The 6464-nt window shown below is 37.8% G+C and overlaps 1 pseudogene; it reads left to right on the top strand.

Annotated features, from left to right (window-relative positions):
• Positions 1 to 2896: 2896 nt before the first annotated feature.
• On the top strand, positions 2897 to 3022 carry LOC131505751 (U5 spliceosomal RNA; annotated as a pseudogene).
• The last annotated feature ends 3442 nt before the right edge of the window (positions 3023 to 6464 follow it).

Raw genomic sequence — 6464 nt, 5'->3', positions numbered from 1 at the left:
TGAAGCTTTTCAACATGAGAAGCCTACAGAAATTTTAAAATCTTGATGTAACTGTGGACATGTAGTTTTTGTTGATTAAAAATGAAAGACAGGGCGCCTGGTTGGCTCAGTCGGTTCAGCGTCCGACTCATGATTTTGGCTCAGGTCAGGATCCCAGGGTCATGGGATGGAGCCCTGCATCATGATTCTCTCTCTCTCTCTCTCTCTCTCTCTCTCTCTCTCTCTCTCTCTCTTTCTCTCTCTCTTTCTCTCTCAAAAAAAGAAAGGCAATCCTGTAAAATGAGAAGATAATAAAAGAGGATAATATACATGAATATATCAGCTAAAACATTTCCCCTAATACTTGGGGTTTTCCTGCCTTTTAATTATGTAAATTATTATATCTGTTGAGCCTTTTATAAATTAGAAAATCTTCCACATTGCTTTTGGTTTATAAGAAATGAACAAACTGAAAAGAAAGTGACATTGAGCTTTTTTATTTCCTTCCAAATTCACTGAAGGGACCCCTTTGGATAGTCATGCAACACGATGCTTGGTTAGGATTTTCCAATTACAGAAGAACAAATACAATTTCTCATTTATGCTTACACTACATCTATTCAGTTATCAATTCTTGTCACAACTTCCTGCAAACATCAGATATCTGCCCCTTTCGTTCTAGTGCCATCACACCCATTCTCCCTCTGGCTCCTTTAAAACAGACCCAGACTGAGCTAGTAAATTCCTGGGTGTTCTTCTTTCTTTAAATCTCTTGATGCTTCAATCCATCTCACATTCTATACCGCACAGGATATAAAAATTCTTTGAGGGCAGGGACTGTGCCCTACATTTCCTTATATTGTAGGTATAGTGACCATATTCACGGAACCAAAAAAAATCTAGACACATGTACATTTATAAAGAAAAATAAAAAGAAATCTGAAATTGGACTTTTCTTTCCAAATTTGTGGATATTGTATCTAACAGATGCATGCTAGCAAAACGTATTCTACATTGTATATATAAAACACACATGGGTTGATGGCTTAGCCTGTTTAGAACAGAGATTATAAGCTAATACACTGAGGCCCATGTATGGCCCTTGGTAAATTTTTTTTGTATAGCACTTTAAAAACAAATAAGTTGGAATTGATTGGCAACATTTAAAAAGTGCTGATTTCATATAAAAAATCAAGCTACTCCTGAGAAATCTGATGATCTCAGAAGACTGGTTGTTAGAAATCAGCTTGAACTAAAGTCCACCCCAAATGGGGAAATCTAATAAAACTGGAAACTCAAAGGAGGCCAGTATAATGATGAACAGGATAGACAGTTGCTGTACAGGAAGAGACAAGGAAACATGCCTGTCTGGACCATGGGGGAGATATCTACATCTATCTCTGTCTCTATCTCCTCCTCCAAGTGCCAAGGATACTGTGATTATAAATTACCAAAAAATAAATATTTACATGTATACTTCTTTAATTTTTAGTTTTGTTTTTATACAACAAAAGGATGTCACTTGGTAGAACTGTACTATTCTTGGGTGGCTCAGTAAGTTAAGCGTCTGACTCTTGGTTTCAGCTCAGGTCATGATCTCGTGGTTCATGAGTTCAAGCCCCATGTCAGACTCCACACTGTGCAGAGTCTGCTTGGGATTCACTCTCTGTCCCTCTCCCTGCCCTTCCCCTGCTTGTGCTCTCTCTCTCTCTCTCTCTCTCAAAATAAATAAATAAACTTAAAAAAAAGAACTGTATTATTCTTGGTAGAACAGTTTCAAATGTGTTTGTCTAAAATAGTTTGAAAAACAGAATATTCCAACTGATTAAACACTCTGATTAATTCTGCATTGCCATGCAACACTCTATATAGATTATAAATTTTCAAAGAATTAGAATATGAGACAATGAAAAAAATTTATATTAACCATAACCTTTTGAAAATAGTACCATCTTTAAACCATCACTTGTCTTTTATGAGTCAGGAATATATTTCCTACTGCTTTCTAATTCAGCATAAGCAACAGTTTTATTAGCAAATAGACCTTTAACCCTCTTGCCCTTACTCAGAATGCCCCCAGCCCTATTCCATGCCTTTTTCTATAGCTCCATATGTAGTCTTCTATTATATACAGTCATTTTGTAAGTCTATTTCCTTCATTGGATTAGGTTCCTACATGGCACAAGCATTGTATTTGAACCCACACAGTGAACATTCAATGTACATTTTCATATTTCAAACTAATTGCCCCCCAAAGGAGTGAGGGGTAAAACAAATATATATAGCAAATAGAATTGATGTTTCATTTCAAGTAAAATAAGCAAGAAGTAAAATAAAAACTTAATACGTGTCAATCTTTGATGAGAAATTTACTGAATGCTTACTTTGTGGCAAATACCATGCTAAGTGCTTATAAATTAGTTCTCAAGGTTCTCAAAACAATCAGTGAGATACATGGTACTTGATTTACACAGAGAAAACTGGCAATGAGGGATTAAATCATGCATTCACACATTTGCTGAGCACCTATCACACTGTGCGCTGAACTAGCACTGGAGATATGGCAGAGAACAGACTCTCTGCCTTTTGTGGAACTTATTTTCTAGTGGAATTTTCCAAGATCACACACATAATATATCAGCATTCTCGGTTTATCTATCACCTTATGCATATTATAAGCTTAGACAATGTGAGTTCATCTCTGAAATGGGTTCATTCTCAGTATTGACAAAAATTTGAGACTGAGGAGCAGAGGCTCACACCCTGATGACCTCTTCAAGGTAAAAGTAACCTTGCAAGGTCACTCCATCATCGCTGGCAGCATTCAGTCTGTGAGGATCTGATCTCTAAACTCACAATATTCTCAAGACAAGATTTATAAATAATAAAAAGAATCAGATAGAAATAAGATACTATGATACTCTGGTTTCTCTTCAGATCGTATAAATCTTTTGCCTTTTACTAAAGAAATTAGATACTATGGAATTAAAGAAATAAAACAGAGTTAAGAATGCACCTTTCTAAGTCAGATATTTTTCTGTCTCGCATATAAACCTCAGTCAAGAGCAGAGCAAAGCCACAGTAGAATAGAAGTCAAAGCACAGACAGGACTTTGGCCTCTTGGTCTCTAAGCGAGACAGGAAGGTCGAGGGGAAGGATGAGACTCCCAAGCACCATCACAATTCATGCCGTAAAGCTGTGGTCCCTCGTGGCTATGCCATTCTGAATTTTATTTGCCTCTCTGGAGCTAGACACATGAGGAGCCACCCAGTTCAAAAATGCAAAAAGAAAAAAGGAGCAGTTTCAGGAGCAAATTTTCGAATTTGCATCAGACACTTCCTGTCAAACACTGAATGTGCTGGGATTGACTCCGAGAGCACTAGGCCAGTGCAATTTAATCATTAAACTTCAAGGTTTTCATAACTAATATCCAAAGATCTGGGGCATCTTTAGGAAAAGTTTCATTTTTAAAAAAATGAGGTTGAATTCAGAAGGTGAGCAAGGGAAATGATTTTAGAAGCTACCTTCTAATTCTGAGTCAGTAGAAAATTATCTTTTACTCTAATTTAAAGAAACAGAGAATAATTTTCTCATCTACTGCAATATTATCTAGGAAATCTGAGGCAAAAGTCACCAGACTATTTTTAAATGCAATGACCTGCAGAGAGACTGACCACAGCTCGGTATCCCTTGAAATGTACTTAAACGTGCCTCGGAAAGGGAGACCAATGCAACACTCAACGTACACAACAGTACCTATCTGACATTAGAAACCTTTTACTGAGACCAGGCAAATAGTAAGCTGAAAATATTACAGCATGGAGAAAGGCTGAGGAAACGAATCTAATTTCTTTTTCCTCTATGGTGGCCCAAATGACTAACTAAAGACACTCCAAGATTACTGTATTTATACTTAATGCCTTTTAAAAAGCAAGGTCTTAACCAAAAAGTGTGTACCTGACATTCAAAAAATATTGAAATTTTTTGGATGGACTGCAATGTCATAGACTCTGAGTCTAAAGTTCTTTCTTGTCCAGCAAGAGAGCAGACGCAGGATTAAAATGCGAGAGATGGCTAATGTCCAGGAAAAGACAAGAGCCCCAGTTGAAGGTTGTTGCTCCGTTTTTATTAGGATCAGAAGGCTTACAAACATGGTGATGGACATGCACAAAGAGACAATGAAACTGTGAACTTTAACTCATGGACGTGAGGAAAAGAGGGTCCTGAAGATATTCAGGGTTAGGGGCTTCAGTTAATGCAAAACAAAATCCTGGCACAGGGGCAGCAGGGCCGGAGGTTGTTTACAGCAGACGTGAGGCACCACCTCTGTTTACCTAAACTGGTCTAGGGGACAAGAAAGAGCAAGTAACCTCAGGGTCAACAAGGCACCTTTCTTTTGTTGATTAGCTCCCCTCTGGGCAACTTCACCTGCAGCAGTATATAGCCCTATTTACCTGTTTACCTAATTTGGTCCTTCCTTCCTGTGAAAGCAGCTTTCTACTATTGTACTAAATTGGGGGGCGTTTTCACCCTGAATACCTAATCTTGCTCACCTCATATACCTCTGTATTGGGGCCTTTGCCCCCTCATACTGGGGGCCTCTGCCCCTCTTCTCTATCCTTATTCACATAATCTTGTTTGCCAAGAGTTGGATGTGAGCATCCTATGGCTTTGTAATTCTTTATGCCTTGTTAACCCATCAGTGCAGGCTCAGGGAATTCCTAAGCTTATTCCCCACACTGCAAGAGCTAAATAAATTATCTATACAAAATCTGTACAGCAGGGACCTGTTTTTAGCAGGTAAAGCCTATTTACAAGTAAGAACCTCTTACTCTCATATCATTGTTCTGTTTTGTCTGAAGAAAATATTTGTCGTTTGATAATTTATATCCACACACATGGGTTTGCAACCCCACTCATCCTACTTTTGTAGTTAAAAAAAAAAAACAACAGAAACAAAAACAAGCAGAGATATTAATTTGGTCCTGGGTAAAGAGTTACCCCAGCCAACTAGTAAAAGTAAATACAAATGATTTGTGAATGAATGAACTTTAATCTATGCCTCAAAGAATTTTTACAGATAACCCCCCAAGGAATATGAGAGTAAAAATCCACAAACCACACAAGTAAAAAGAGCAAAATAAATAAAAGCTAACAGCAACAGCTGAACAAAAATCAGACTTGCAAAATCTTTGGAAATGGAATGGCAAGATACCAAATATAAAATAAGAATGTTTAATATTAATTCACTTGACAAATATATTTTTTGAATACCTTCTATTTTTCAGGTAATATTCTAAGCTTTGAAGACAAAGCAGTTAACAAAACAAATATCCCCACTCTTAAGGAGGTTGTGGTTTTAGAAGAGGGAGACTAATAAAATATATAGTATGGCAGATGGTGGGGGAAAAAAGCTAGGAGAGAGATATAGAATACTATAGTAGAAGGTAACTCTCTGTCCTTAGAGCCACATGGGATTAGCTTTGTGTATGAAGGATGATCTGAGAGTTCTGGGCTTCTTTTGTTTATTTTGAGAGAGAGAACGTGAGTGGGGGAGGAGCAGAGAGACAGAGAAGGGGAGACAGAGGATCCTAAGTGGGCTCTGAGCTGACAGCAAAGAGCCTGATGCAGTGCTCAAACTCAGGAACCAAGAGACCATGACCTGAGCTGAAGTCAAATGCTTAACCTACTGAGCCACCCAGGTGCCCCTAGGCTTCTTGACATAAACGGGAATGTAGGCAAAATGGAATTGCAATGGCCTTGTGGCAGATAGTGGTGGTAAGACCCTTGTGGAGGGTGGAGTCCTTTCTCAAGAGCATAGAGAGTCCTATGCTTCCCTCTTCTCTCCTGGCAATTCCTAATGGAGGGGTAGGGAAGGAAAGCTCTTATCTAAAGGTCAAGTCACACCAAGGATCCCTCTCTTTTCCTGCTGATGAAGGCCTAGAGGCCAGGGGACAGACTGGCTTCCTTTTGAACCTTTTTTCATGAAATGAAAGCTGGTAGGTATGAGCAAGAGACAAGAGACTATACAGAATTGTCCAACAAAACTGCTAAGAAAGAAAAAAATGATAGACATTAAGAACTCAAGAGCAAAAGGAGATTGGACACAATTCAAGAATGAATTAGTAAAATAGAAGTCAGATCCTAAAAAACAACCAAATGCAAATACAAAATATGAGAGATTACAAGACTTGGATGACAGAATTAGAAGGTCTAATATACATGTAATCAGAATTCTTTAAGAAGATAACAAAAATGAGGTAAAAGAAACATTTGAAGAGATAAGAGTTGAGAATTTTCCAGAATTGCTGAAAGTTATGATCTACCTGGTCACAGCAGGCATTTGAACATTGTGACCTCTTGTGTATAAGCAAAAGTTTTTATTAAACCACCTTCCAGAAATATATCTTTCATTGAACACTACTTACAGTTTACAAAGGGCTTTTCACATACTAAAATCTAGGCTACATGTTTTAAGGTTTATT

Source organism: Neofelis nebulosa, chromosome 2 (assembly GCF_028018385.1).
Source record: "Neofelis nebulosa isolate mNeoNeb1 chromosome 2, mNeoNeb1.pri, whole genome shotgun sequence".
NCBI classification, from domain to species: Eukaryota; Metazoa; Chordata; class Mammalia; order Carnivora; family Felidae; genus Neofelis; species Neofelis nebulosa.
The sequence above is the reverse complement of the archived record's forward strand: the minus strand, read 5'-3'. Positions and strand labels throughout refer to the sequence as shown.